Source organism: Adiantum capillus-veneris, chromosome 18 (assembly GCF_014529385.1).
Source record: "Adiantum capillus-veneris isolate H3 chromosome 18, ASM1452938v2, whole genome shotgun sequence".
Classification (NCBI taxonomy): Eukaryota; Viridiplantae; Streptophyta; class Polypodiopsida; order Polypodiales; family Pteridaceae; genus Adiantum; species Adiantum capillus-veneris.
This window is the reverse complement of record NC_140948.1, coordinates 75,107,345-75,122,395: the sequence shown is the minus strand read 5'-3', so window position 1 is coordinate 75,122,395 and position 15,051 is coordinate 75,107,345.

Here is a 15,051-nt window from a genome sequence, read left to right as displayed (position 1 = left end):
TGTTTCACTATGCCAAATAGTATATGTGCACATTGTAACCAAAGCAAAGCTTTCTACATGACCAATATGCAGATATGCATAATCTTTAACCTTCGTATTTTCGCATGCGAACACACTCTAACTCCAAAACGGGGATCACGCCCAAAATGGAAATCCGATTTCGCAATCACAGTCCAAAGGACTAAATAGAATCTTGAGATACGCAATCTCCGAAAAGAAGCATCTCAATCGGAGATCATTTGCTGATCGCTCCCGAGAATACCGAGACCACTTCCTGGGCTGCTCCTGCTTGCTTCTCCAAGCTCCTCAGACAGAACCAAGCTCTAATACCATGTAGAGAGAGAGAGAGAGAGAGAGAGAGAGAGAGAGAGAGAGAGAGAGAGAGAGAGAGAGAGAGAGAGAGAGAGAGAGCTCTGCAAGTACACACACACACACACACACACACACACACACACACACACACACACACACACACACGTAAAGATGGAGGCAAAAGACTATTCTTCTTCTTCTTCACTAACTCAAAATAAGAGGTCTACAAAACATATGGTAAAATATAACATAAAAGAGAACTAGTACAATAGTCTAATGTATACCATTAGTGAGTGAGGTGAGTAGATAAGTGTGCCATCACTTTGGTAGGTCGACCAACTCGGTGTAGTGCAGCTATAGTATCATCGACAAAGATATGCTTATCCACCAAGGTGCACCAGTGATGCCAAATCGTTTGTGGTAGTCATCTAGAAGCCGTACATGTTGAGCTTGACATCTCAACAAGTATGATAAGACTGGAGGATACTAGTCTCTAACCTTGTGAAAAATTGTTGGACTTGTTTTTTAGAACCTAGCAGGTGTATAGTCTCTAGCTGATTTGGGGCTATTGGCTTTTCTTTTAGGCCTGAGAATTTTGACCCAAGGTCAAAACTCGGTACTATGATCATAGGAGTTGAAGTGTAAGGGCTATGGGGGACCATGGTTTTGTTTTCACCATAGCAATAGATAACAGATAGATTAGAGAGAGCACAATACACAATGTCAAAATGTGCTTGATTGATTGTTGAAATTGCAAGAGAGTACAAGCTTTGGATAGTGGCTTTATGTAGGCTCAAGCTAGAGAAATGGAATCAATGAGTGGATGGATAAGCACCACATATGGTAATGGAAAGGGTCATGCAAGCTACCACAAGCAGCATGTGGCTATCAAATATTTAACATATATTTATGGAATGAGTAGCCTATGGGGATCTAGCTGGGAAGCACTACTCTTTGTAGTCTAAATCGCTCTAGAATCATGAGGGTCCAAGTGTCTGATGACAATATAGGTCTAGGTGATGGGAATCTAGGAGGTGATCTATTCTGTGTATGCGATGACGATAAAGAATATTCACTAGGGGTGATCATGTCAGTCATCATGCTAGGAGAAGGAGCATAACATGGGCCATAAATCAATTAATAAATGCTAGAGGCACTGTGGTATACTCTCAGCTATGCATCTCCATAGGTCTAGCAAAATAGAATCTAGGTGAGTAATTTGGTACTCTTGTCTCTTGTCTATTTAGATGGGTCTCATCTACTATCTATAATGAGACACTTGCAAGAAAAAAAGATGCTCAGATATCAAAAACTTCACCAAGTGCTATCTAATGCTATAAGGATGAGTCCTTTGCAATGCTCCTAGTCCGTCTATGAGATGGTCTAGTATTGTAAGGTGCACGGGTGTTCTAACACTTAGCCACATAAGAGGAGGGTATATAGTGTGAATTTGGATGTAGGTATCTCCAACTCTCATGGCATAGTAGTAAGGTAAGACCTAGTACTCTTTTAGAATATAGAAAAAAATCTCTGTATCCTCACTCATGGTATCCTCATCACTATTTGTGTTTAGCAGGGTCATGGTTCTCTAATGCAGTCATGAGGTGTATCCTGCTATGAGGTCAATACCTCTAATGCTAATGGATGCTCACCTTATGTAGGAGGCTCCTCTTGAGGGGCGTCAGGCCTCATAACACTTCTCCTATCACTCACCTTGCATGGTTTTCATCCAAGCGGTGTAGAAGCATTCACACAAGATGTTCTTGAAGTAGATCTATGTAAATGTGAAGGAAAATACCTCGTGGCTAGGATGTGAAGATCTTGAGGTCTAAGCTTAGTTAGCATCTAGGTCAAATATAGCTCATTGGGCAAAGTCAATGTCAACTTTGGCCTATGTGTCAAATCAAGGTCTAATTGTACACCTGTGCATAATAGATGACTAAAATGGAGTTAAACTATAGTACAACATGTGAAAGGGCTCTAAGTAGTGTAATCTAGTCAAGATCAATGCAACAAGTGAATCAAGTTGGAGTCAAATCCAATCAAGTGTGTAATCTGCTATCAAATTGATCCACAATGGGAATTGCATGTGAATTGGCTCTAAGGCTTGTCAATAGATAGAATATAGGTCAAGATCAAAATCTATGTAAGAGAAGGGCCTATGTATGCATTCTAGCCAAGCCTAGTTAAGTCGTCCAAATTGAGCTTAATCTTGAAAAATCACACTCTTTGAGTGTGTCTAACTTGAATTTTGTTGACAGGCTGCCACGCCTGTCAACAAAAGCTTTGTTGACAGACTGCCAAGCCTCACCATATCGATGCTAGCAAAGTGAGAACTACATACATAAAGTGTCAATCGGTGGGACGTAGCTGACCTTACTAGGGCATGGAGGCTACAAGAGATAGATAATCTCTCAGAAAACACAAGTCCAATGTGCTCTTACCTAGATCGGTCTCAGATGCGTGTCAAACATCAAAATCCACTTTCCTTACCGCAAGCTTAACTCGATGAATTTGTACAGCTACAATGCTCCAAATGCAATGAAACTTACTACCTAGAATGTGCAAAGTATCCTCAACATCCCCATATGCTCAAAAGTCATTTTTGACACTTGGGCAAAATCGCACCGAAGATAATTAGCCTATCTTGGGTAGGTCGGTTTCAACCGCAAAAGCACACTATAGCTTTCTTAAGACGTGCTCTATCTATTCCTATGGTCAAAAACCAGTTTGGTTGCGTGTATGGTCGTAGGGAATGAAAATAACTCATAGACAGGCATGACTAAAAACACAACTTCATCGCATAAAATTTAGATAGAAAGGAAGAGCTTTCACTTGCGAGCACGTTGGTATGCTCAGAATCACAATGCAGCACCGCACAAGGGAGACAGGAACAATTGAAACAATAGAGAACTCATAGTACTGTAGTGCAACATATAATCCCTTTCATTATCCAAAACTTAGATCAAAAGTTACAAAAATTGGCTTTTATACCTTAGCCAAGGTTTAAGAAATGGATTCTAGCTAATTAGGCTCAATAATAAGGATTAGGAACTACATTACAACTTTGGAAGCCCTTGGCCCCTTTACACTCTTTGAGTGTCAATAATAATACAATAGCTTTGGACTTTTATGGGATTTATCATTAATAATGAGGTTTTGATACAATTAATAGGAATAAAAAACTAGGGATGATGTCCTTTTGATGCTTCTATTAGCTAAGCAGCTAACATTCCCCCCTCCTTGACTATGTCATCATGAAACAACTACTTAGGGTGCTAAGTACTGGTCGGGATTTCTGGCTTCAGTTTTCTTGGCATGTTGTTTCAATCCTTGTTGATACTTGAGCCAAAGTTCCTTGTCTCTTGTAGACATGAACTGCATGGTGATCTTGCTCTTTTACTCGATTGCTGAATAGCTCATAGGTTTGTGATGACAGGGCCAAAAAATTTGCTTCTGTAGGTAAAGAAGCCCATATAGAAGGCTTCTTCAAAAATCTGCATATAGTAAGATGGTAAGAACATGACGTTGGCATAGAAGCCATGGAGCACTTTCTCCAAAGGGTGCCCTGAAAAATCAAAGCATATAACTTTATTGCCTTTGAGAAAGGACATCTAGGGAGCATCTGACTGCTTTGCGTGATGGAAGGCCTGTATGCAGGTAAGGAGCATCTTTGAAATCTTGACTAGCATAATGCAGGCCAAGTATGGTATTCCATGGAAGAGTTGGATAGTTGATGAGAGGTTTTCCACCATGTAGTCTTCAATGGGTGTGCCTATTGGTGGTGGTAGGAACCTTGGGTAGTTGAGCCATGTTGGCCGCTTCTACTCTATGATAGAGTGTTGCTGCCAACTACGGACTCTTGGAATCGGGACATTATACATGATCTTGTTGGATATTTGTTGGTGCATTTCTATATAGTATGAGATACTTGAGGTGTCGGTTCAATTGAAATTCTTGCCACTTTGGATGTTCCATTGTAGGGTTGGCAAATATATCCTTGAGCAATCTTTACTTGATTTGTAGCACTTCAAATTTGATGAGTGGAAAGGGAATTGCTTGTTGATGTCATTCTTCATTGACATTTGTCAATGTGAGGAGATTGACATTGATAGCATGCAAGATTCTCTCCTCCCATTGCATAGCTTCTTTCCATATTTGCTCTTGTTCAACTTCTACTTACTTCTTTAGCACGGCCTCTTCATCTGCAGTTAAGCTCTTGGGTGAGGCGAAGGGTCTTACTGCCTCTTGGGTAGTCACAAGCTTTGGGAGATTTCCTTCTTGAGTGTTGGATTGTTCAAAATTCATAAACTACAAAGCATCTATATCTCCCATTATTGTTTTCTGGTTTATCTTCCCCTAATGTGGAGGCTTGTGACTTCGTAGCCTCTTGAGCTTTGCTAAGCTCCTCCTTAAGCTGTGCAATTTCTTTCTCATAACTCTCTTCTTTTTGCATGAACCCTATTGAGAGTTCTCGATGCAGCATCTATTCCAGCTTCATTTCCATCTCAAAGTCCTTAATCTGTTTTTCAAGTGCTTTGTAAGCCTCATCCGTGATTTATAGTGTAGCCATGGTGGGGTTATCCCTTAGTTGGTTGAGCAATTGATTCTACTGTTGACAACGGGACTCTGACTAGGCCAGCTGAGCATTAGCATACATATGCTCTACTATTTATTTCTTCAAATAATAATTAAGCTTGACAAGCTCCCGTCAATTCAAAGTTTGATTGTGTATAAATTGCCTTTAGCTAAAGTCTTTATTCATTTGAAATTTGTTAAACTAGCGGAACTACCACCAAAGACTACAGAGTTTGAGCAAACAAAAAACAATATTAAAATTAGCAAGGACGTGGCAACATATTCTTAATATCTCTTAGATGAATTGCTTTTAATCATTTCTTGTTTTATAGGAATGTGTGTAGAGTATTAGTATACAATCACTCAAAAAAAGGCAAAGATGGGGATGATCAATCTAGGGAGAGTGGGTTACGTGAAACATAAGGTATAATCAATTTATTTAATGCACTAAAACAAGAATCTAGAGACAGGGAGCACATAGAAAATGGTCAACATTGGTGGACAAATCTTTTTAGTAGTCAATGTTGTCATGCCACTTTGCGGGCATGGGATGAAAGATACAAATCTGTATGCATTTTGGAGTTTTAAAATCTTATGATCTATGCCAAGTTTTGTTATGACATCAGGTTGATTGGAACGTATGCTAACGGTGGCTTTTGGGGCCATTGAATGAGGCATGATGCGTATAGTCCAGGTTGCAAAGATGTTGTTGAAATGCATATTTATGAGCCAAAAGTGTAGTGATGACACACTCTTCATGCATGTCCTTACGGCTCGTCAATCGGAGCCCGGATGAGGAGGATAACTCTATTGTTTTTGGGTCACTTTGAGATGCATGCTGGGTGATTGGCTATGGTTTACCAAGGTTTTGGATGATAGATGCTAATTAAAGTTACATGATGTGATTCACAATATCAGAATCGGGTTTCATTTGACCAAGATATGTCGACGAGCATCTTGGACAAGGGGTTGTGTGCTCAGAAGCTTGGATGTATGCCAGATGTTTTATTTGGCAATGCCTTGGTTGAGATGTGTGCCATATTGGGTGCTTGGCAATGCCTTGGTTGATTTGTATGCCAAATATGATGCTCTCACAAAAGCATAAAAATTTCTTGATGGGCATTCTCTTTGGATTGCCATTCTTGGAATGCTTTGATTGAAGATATGCCCAAAAGATATGCCCAACAAAGTTGTGGCTAGAAGCTTTATGCTAATTTAGCTGGATCCAAATAGAAGGCCTTTTTCCAATGCTTTTATCTATGCTTTTACCTTGAGGATGAGTAGTCTTATGCAAGATATTGACATGGTTGAGAGAAACCATGGTAAAATTGTTGGTCAAGGATTGTTTAAGAAAGATCCAGTGCTTGGTAGCACTTTGGTCAAATTTGTATGCTCGTCAAAGGCTAACGTTGGCAAAAATTGTTGTGCTTGACAATGATTTAGCCGATATGTAAGCCAAATGGGGTGAACTTTGGAGGTGGCCGCCCAATCGCCACCCAAGGGCCAATAAGGTGGTCGCCCAAAATGATTTGATATGGAGTGTTTTAGTGTGAATGGGAGAGAAAATTGAGGAGAATTGGGTGCAGGTAGTGAGAAGGAGGTGTGCTAGAGCTTGAGGAGCTCATGGCGGCCTGTATGAGAATTGTATGGTGGTGCTGAAGAAACGCAAAATGCTCAACATAGCATGCCACCCTGCTCAATACCGGTTTTGACAAAAATTGTGTAGGAAGACTGTTTGATTGCCACACAAGCAAGCGATTATTCTTACGTTCCTAGCAATGGCGGTTCCATCATTGCTTAGGGAGGGAAGATATAATTTGAGGGAGGGTGCTAATTTTAGCTTTGGGGGTGGCTTGCATGCAAAAATAAGAAATGGGAGTTCTTGGGGGGTGGGGGGGGATGAGAAGGAGAAGGAGGGGGAGATCACTCTTCAAAGGCTCTTAGGACCTTGAGGCCACGAGGAAGGTAAGCAAAAGGGGATTCAAGAGGAGTGGGTCAAGAAGGTAAAAGAGGGATCTTGAAGAGAACTCTCTTTCTCCAGAGCTTCAAGACCATAAGAAAACAAGGAAAAGAAGGGTCTCTCTCTCTCTCTCTCTCTCTCTCTCTCTCTCTCTCTCTCGTTAAGTATGGAGCCTGATTTACCCTTGTAATCTTCTGTGGTAAAAGCGCACATTTGTAAGGCCCCCATTATGAGGAGAAGCCATCGTGCGTGAAGGAAAATCACTCACCGGAAACCAAAATTTTCATGGACAAGAATCAGGGGCAACTTTAAAGGGCGGAGGCCCCCGAAACTTTTTTTCGCCGGAATATTCTTTTTCGCCGGAATATTATGGCCGGACGGCGGCCGGAAAACAACCGGTCGGTTGGCCGGTGGTCGGAAGTCAATGGCCGGTGGCCGAATTCAAAAACGGACTTGTCTTCTCAAGGGCGGCCACACATGGGCGGATTGGAGGGTCCGATTTGGACTTATTCCCACAAGGGCAGCTACACATGGCTGTCTCTCATAAGAGAGGGCAGCCCTTTTGGCCTATAAAAGGAGGCCATTTCTACACACATTTCATAGTGTGAAGTTGATGCAACAAGGTGAGTGTGAGGTGGTGAGAGTGAAGCAAGGCGGGAGCTCCATTAAGGGTATAATCCCTTTGTAAACTACTTCTTGTTTTGAAGTACTAAAGCCATTGAGTGGCTGCTTTCCCGTGGACGTAGCCCACATTGGGTGAACCACGTATATCGTGTGTACTCTCTCTCTCTCTCTCTCTCTACTCTTTAATCTCGTGTATATAAATCTGTCTCTCTCCATTAAGTAATCTACTCAATTATCTATTTAGCTACGTCTTATTTCCTAACAACTGGTATCAGAGCAAGGTTTGCTCGTAGCTAAATTATCTCAAGGAAAGGATTCCTTGAATTGAGTGGGAGTTATGGCGGAGGAAGGGAAGCTCAAGATTGAGAAGTTCAACGGAAAAAACTACCAACATTGGAAGATGCAGATTGAAGACTATCTCTACCAGAAGGACCTCTATTTGCCACTAGGCGGTCTTGCGAAGAAGCCTGCAACAATGGCAGATGAAGCATGGATTGTGCTTGATCGAAAGGCACTGGGAACAATCCGGTTAAGCTTGGCGTCAACGGTGGCCTTCAATGTTTCGGAGATGAAGACCACGGAGGACTTGATGAAGTCACTTGACGACTTCTACGAGAAACCATCGGCATCCAATAAGGTATTTCTTATGAAGCGCTTGTTCAATCTAAAGATGGCAGAGAATGGTTCAGTTGCAGAACACCTAAATGACTTTAACACAAACATAAGTCAACTTCGATAAGTGAAAATCAATTTTGATGACGAAGTGCGAGCTCTCCTTATACTATCATCTCTACCGGATAGTTGGGACAACCTTGTGATGGCTGTAAGTAATTCTATCTCTGGCACAAATACTCTTAAGTTTGATGATGTTGTGGGTGTTCTCCTAAGCGAGGAAATGCGAAGGAGAAGCACAGGAGAATCATCAAGTGCTGCACTATCAGTGGAAACAAGAGGAAGGCTTAAGGAGAGGTTCAAAAACCAAAAGGGTCGTGATCGCTCAAGGCGGAGCAAGTCACGCAAAAAGTCAGTTCTTGAATGCTGGAATAGCGGCAAGAAGGGCCACGTCAAGAAGGATTGCTGGTCCAAGAAGAAGAAGGAGACAGAGTCTCAAGACAACAAGCCAACATCGGAGGCCAATGTGGTAGGTAAAGTAGAGCAAGATGCTCTAATTCTCTCATTAGACAATGTGTCTAATTACTGGATAGTAGATTCTGGGGCTTCATTCCATGCGACACCACACAAGCAACATTTCCAAGACTACACCAAAGGTAATTTTGGGTATGTATACTTGGGAGATGATGAATCTTGTGAGATTGTCGGCAAAGGTACAGTTTTTGTCAAAACTGCTAACGAAAATGAATGGAAGCTTAAAGATGTTAGGCATGTTTCTTCTCTTCGCAAAAATTTGATCTCTACAGGACAATTGGACGATGAAGGTCACAACATTGCATTTGGAAACAAACGGTGGAAGATCTCAAAGGGATCTTTGGTGGTTGCCAAGGGTGAAAAAGTCGGTACACTTTACTTGTGTACTGTTAGCACGCAACCTTCAGCTTGTGCAACAACTACAGAAGTTGACAGTGCGGTGTGACACTACCGACTTGGGCATATGAGTGCCAAAGGAATACAAATCCTTCAAACAAAGAAGCTTCTACCAGGTTTGAAAGAAGTGGACTTAGAGTTCTGTGAAGATTGTGTTTATGGTAAACAAAAGAGGGTAAAATTTCAAAAATCAAGAAATGAAAGAAAAAATAAAAAACTTGAGTTGGTTCATTCTGATGTTTGGGGTCCTGCAAGTACACCATCACTTGGTGGCTCATTGTACTATGTAACATTCATAGACGATGCGACTAGAAAAACATGGGTTTATGTCATGAAGAATAAATCCGATGTATTTTCCATATTTCAAAGGTGGAAAGCCTTTGTGGAGAATGAAACACGTACCAAGGTTAAATGCCTCAGATCCGACAATGGAGGCAAATATTGCAGCCAAGATTTTGAAAGCTTTTGTGCTAGCAATGGCATTCGGAGGCAAAGGACAACCCCAAGGACACCTCAACAAAATGAGATTTCGGAAAGGATGAACAGGACAATCATGGAACGAGCACGAAGCATGCGGCTACATGCAGGCCTACCGCTTGAGCTTTGGGCGGAAACTGTAAGTACGTCTGTGTACTTAATCAATGGGTCACCCTCAACGGCATTGGATGGGGGAGTTCCAGAAGAGGCATGGACAGGTAAACCGGTGAATTATGCATTTCTCAAAGTGTTTGGGTGTGAGGCTTTCATGCACATAGATAGAAGCCTAAGATCAAAGTTTGATGCAAAGTCCAAAAAGTGTTTCTTCATTGGCTATGGAGAAGGAGACTTTGGGTATCGCCTATGGAATCCTGAAGATGGTAAAATCTTAAGGAGTAGGGATGTAATTTTTAACGAACAAAATATGTACAAAGATTACTTGGAAAGAAAACAAACAAAAGAAACAGGTGATGATTACATGGAGCTTGAGGACGGTGAAGACTCAAGGACTGCAAACGGTGACAATGTGCAACAACGTCAACCAAATGAGGAGCCTCAACCTATTCCGCGAAGATCTACAAGAGCAAGTAGACCTCCAGAAAGGTTTTTTCCTTCCTTCAACCCTCTCTTGATCTCAGATTCTGGAGAGCCGGAATCATATGAAGAAGCTATGCAACATGAATCCAAAGAAGAATGGACGAAGAGCATGCAAGTGGAGATGGACTCACTACATCGCAACCAAACATGGGAGTTGGTTGAGTTGCCTAAAGGTAAGCGGGAACTTCAAAACAAATGGGTGTACAAGCTAAAGGAAGAAGAATGTGGGAAGAAAAGGTTCAAGTCTAGGCTTGTGGTAAAAGGTTTTTCTCAAAAGAAAGGTATTGACTTCAATGAAATATTTTCTCCTGTTGTAAAAATGAACTCAATTAGGCTTGTCTTAAGCCTTGTGGCTGCTCATGATCTAAATCTCGAGCAAATGGATGTAAATACGGCATTCCCTCATGGTGACTTAGAGGAGGAAATCTACATGCTTCAACCAAAGGGGTATGAAGTAAAAGGTAAGGAGAAAATGGTTTGCAGATTAAAGAAGAGCTTGTATGGTTTAAAGCAAGCATGAAGACAATGGTACTTGAAGTTTGATCGATGGATGTTGGATCATGGATTCACAAGATGCAACTCGGATCACTGCGTCTACATGGAGAATTTGGGAGATGGCAAATTCATCATCCTAATGTTGTATGTTGATGACATGTTGATTGCAAGTGCTAACATGCAGGACATCAAAGACCTAAAAGAGGAGCTGTCCAAATCTTTTTCAATGAAAGATTTAGGTGCTGCAAAGAGGATACCTGGTATGAAAATATCAAGGGACAGGACGAAGAATACAATAAAGCTATCTCAAGAAGATTACATCAAGAAGGTACTAGAAAGGTTTGCAATGCAAAATGCAAAACCAGTTTCTACACCTTTGGCTGGTCATTCTAAACTAACGAAGGATATGTGTCCAAAGACACAAGAGGAGATAGCCTATATGTCTAAAGTTCCATATGATGCAGCGGTAGGTTCTCTAATGTATGCTATGGTCTGGACAAGGCCAGACATTGCACATGCAGTGGGAGTTGTGAGTAGGTTCATGGACAACCCAGGTAAAGAACATTGGCAAGCTGTGAAGTGGATACTTAGGTATCTAAAAGGGACAACAACAAATGCTTTGTATTTTGGAGGAACTGATATTTTTTATAAGGGTATGCTGATGCAGATATGGCAGGTGACAAAGATACTCGAAGGAGCACTACTGGCTATGTGTTCACGGTTGGAGGCACAACAGTAAGCTGGGCTTCAAAGCTGCAGAAAGTGGTTTCACTTTCTACCACGGAAGCAGAGTATGTAGCAATGACGGAGGCAAGCAAAGAAATTCTGTGGCTTCACAGATTCTTAGAAGAGCTTGGATTCAAACAAGACAATTGTGTCTTGTACAGTGATAGCCAAAGCGCTATCCATCTTGCGAAGAACTCAGCCTTTCATTCAAGGACAAAGCACATTGAGGTGAGATATCACTTCATACGCACTCTTTTGGAAGAGGGACAACTAAAGCTAGGAAAGGTGCATACAAGTGAAAATCCTGCAGACATGTTTACAAAGGTGGTCAACAAGGAGAAGTTGAGCTTTTGCTCATCTTCAATCGGCATTCAAGGATAAGAAGCCAGAATGGAAAGCAGTCACAGGTTTGGTTTGGAGATCAGTCTCCAAGTGGGAGATTGTTAAGTATGGAGCCTGATTTACCCTTGTAATTTCCTGTGGTAAAAGCGCACATTTGTAAGGCCCCCATTATGAGGAGAAGCCATCGTGCGTGAAGGAAAATCACTCACCGGAAACCAAAATTTTCACGGACAAGAATCAGGGGCAACTTTAAAGGCCTCGGAGGCCCCCGAGACTTTTTTTTCGCCGGAATATTATGGCCGGACGGCGGCCGGAAAACAACCGGTCGGTTGGCCGGTGGCCGGTAGTCAATGGCCGATGGCCGGTGGTCGGAAGTCAATGGCCGGTGGCCGGTGGCCGGTGGCCGAATTCAATGGCCGTTGGCCGAATTCAAAAGCGGACTTGTCTTCTCAAGGGCGGCCACACATGGGCGGATTGGAGGGTCTGATTTGGACTTATTCCCACAAGGGCGGCTACACATGGCTGTCTCTCATAAGAGAGGGTAGCCCATTTGGCCTATAAAAGGAGGCCATTTCTACACACATTTCATAGTGTGAAGTTGATGCAACAAGGTGAGTGTGAGGTGGTGAGAGTGAAGCAAGGCGGGAGCTCCATTAAGGGTATAATCCCTTTGTAAACTACTTCTTGTTTTGAAGTACTAAAGCCATTGAGTGGCTGCTTTCCCGTGGACGTAGCCCACATTGGGTGAACCACGTATATCGTGTGTACTCTCTCTCTCTCTCTCTACATTATAATCTCGTGTATATAAATCTGTCTCTCTCCATTAAGTAATCTACTCAATTATCTATTTAGCTACGTCTTATTTCCTAACATCTCTCTCTCTCTCTCTCTCTCTCTCTCTCTCTCACCCTCGCCAACTTTGAAGAGTTTGGGTGAAGCTTTCAAGGAGGAAAGTAAGAGGGAGCTTGTTCTTGGGTGGCTGGGGGGGTGCCTGGAGTTGTCCTTAGGACGGGAAGAGTAGAAGGTTTGAAGAGACTAGAGGGAAAATCTCGGAGGAGATCAAGGGAGGAGTTCCTTTGGAGAATTCTTGAAAAGTTTGTAGTGAGGGAAGAAAGGGAAGAGCTTGAAGAGAATGCACCAGGGAGAAGCAAGATGGGGGGTTAGGGCACGGGGGAATTATGGCATAGAGGAGATGTGAGTTTTTTTTTTTTTTTTTTGGTGGGGGGGGGGGGGGGGGGTGGTTCTATGTGGTCTTGGTAATCTTTTACAGAGAGGGATTAATTGGCGTGTCAACAAAGCAGGAAGGACTTGGGTCAGACAAGTGAAAAAGGATGGATTCTAGTGTTTGGTACAGTGCTAGCTTGTGATCATTGGGGGCTTGAGTGTATGCCGCCAGTGACTTGAGCATATGATGAGCAAGAACCAAATTATGATCAATTTGAGATCCACACAGTGGATATTTAACGTATTTGGGTGCCAGTGCTCATGATCTTTCCGCTATCTAGGGATTTTTATAGTTCTTGATGAGTACCGAAAGTCGATTTTGACCGAACTTTGTACATAATTTGGGATATCCAATAAATTTAGTGTTGAGTTGGATCTGTGTTGCAATTTTCATACTATTGCCACTTGCTATTTCTATCTCTCTCAAATCTCTCGTATTTCCTGATGCTTTTACGATCGACCCTGAAATCTGTGCACTTTGACATATTTGGTGAACTCGATGCGAAATTGACCGATGTAAGAGAGTGAAGATGGAGCAGCAAGGAGGGATATGACAGATTTTGTAGCACATGAAGGAGGTGTACTTATCTAAAGAAATACAACAAACTCCAAATTTTGCAAAGTTGATGCAGATATACACAAAAAGAACACTAGATGAAGGGGTGGGAGCAACACTTGACCAAGTATATGATACAAAGGGTGTTTTTGATGGAAAGAATACAGAGGAATATATTTCTTTTTACATATTCCGAACGAGCCTCAAAGGTGTACCTAATGAATGTATGATCATGGCATTGAGCAAATGGTAGGTCCATATCTGCATGAATATATGTAGGGGATATTCAAAGCATATGGGGACTTTGGCAGGTTTTTTAAGAGGTCGTTTTTTAAAGAAAGTGCACGTTTTTAGCCTCGCAATTGAAGGAGTCTCTTTTTCATACAATGTATGCTCTAGAAGAGATAGGTAATTGATTGTTTGAGAAGATGTCAAGCTATGTGTTCAAGGATTTCTTAGTGCCAAGTTAGAAGCCGTGGGATCGATGGATGTCTACTACAAGATGAGTAGCTAATTTATGTCTTTCAGATTTTTCCTTAAAGGATAATTCACTTTGTGATATTAAGCATGATGAAGGGCCACTAAAAGCAAAAACTAAAGCGAATAAAAAAATTTCAGAGAAACCATAGGCTAACAATTGTGCCATTAATAATCCAAATGATGCGATTAAGGAAGATGTCGGGCTGCTCTATGATCAGCTCATAGAGAAATATCATGTCTACAAATCATTTATGGGTCTGTGAAGGGTCTTTGATTCTAAAAGAAGATGCTTATCATGATATAAAATTTGCACAACATACTATGAATGTATCAATTGATACACATGAACATGAGCAAGAGCCTAAATGTATTGTGGAGGAAGTGCAAGCATGTGATGATGCTAATGAACATGATGATGATGGCATCATTGATGCTTTCCTATGTGGCTTACATGCATATGGTTCAATATGTGTTGATACCCCGTATGATGGGAGTGCCTATTTAGAGGGGGTACAGGTTTTATAAAGGGAGGATGGGCTTCCGATAAGCAGTGACTTTTTTGAAGAATATCGAGTAGAGGAGTTATGTATAGAAAAATCTATGTGTGTGACTGATGCGCCAAAATTTACACATACATAGAGTGTACGATAACATTAATTGAGTTGCTCAGAATAAGACCAAACATGTGGAATACTATGGGAAAATTCTTAGAGAAATTTGGCAGTAAAAAACCAATGACAAATCAAGGAAGGGATCAAAGATCTTGAAACGCCTCAACTAAACACTCAGCTAGTGCCATAAAATAAGTTCAAAGAGTATTATGAGGGAGAATATGGGAACACCACTCTTCCTGTGGAATTTCAAGGTGTAAAAACCATGGCAATCCTTGACAATGAAGCTGTCGTTGCCATAGTAGCAAAAGAGATCTAGAAACAATGGGGAAAACCAACAGTGAGGGCTACCAAGTTGAAATTGCAGCTTGCAGACGGACACATGGAAAAGCCCATAGGACTACTAGAAAAAGTAGTTGTTACTTCTTGTGGCATTGAATATGAGCATACCTGTGCTATTGTTGACTTTGGAAAGAAGAACAACTATGATATCATTCTAGGAAGACTATTCATGAGGAAATTGAAAA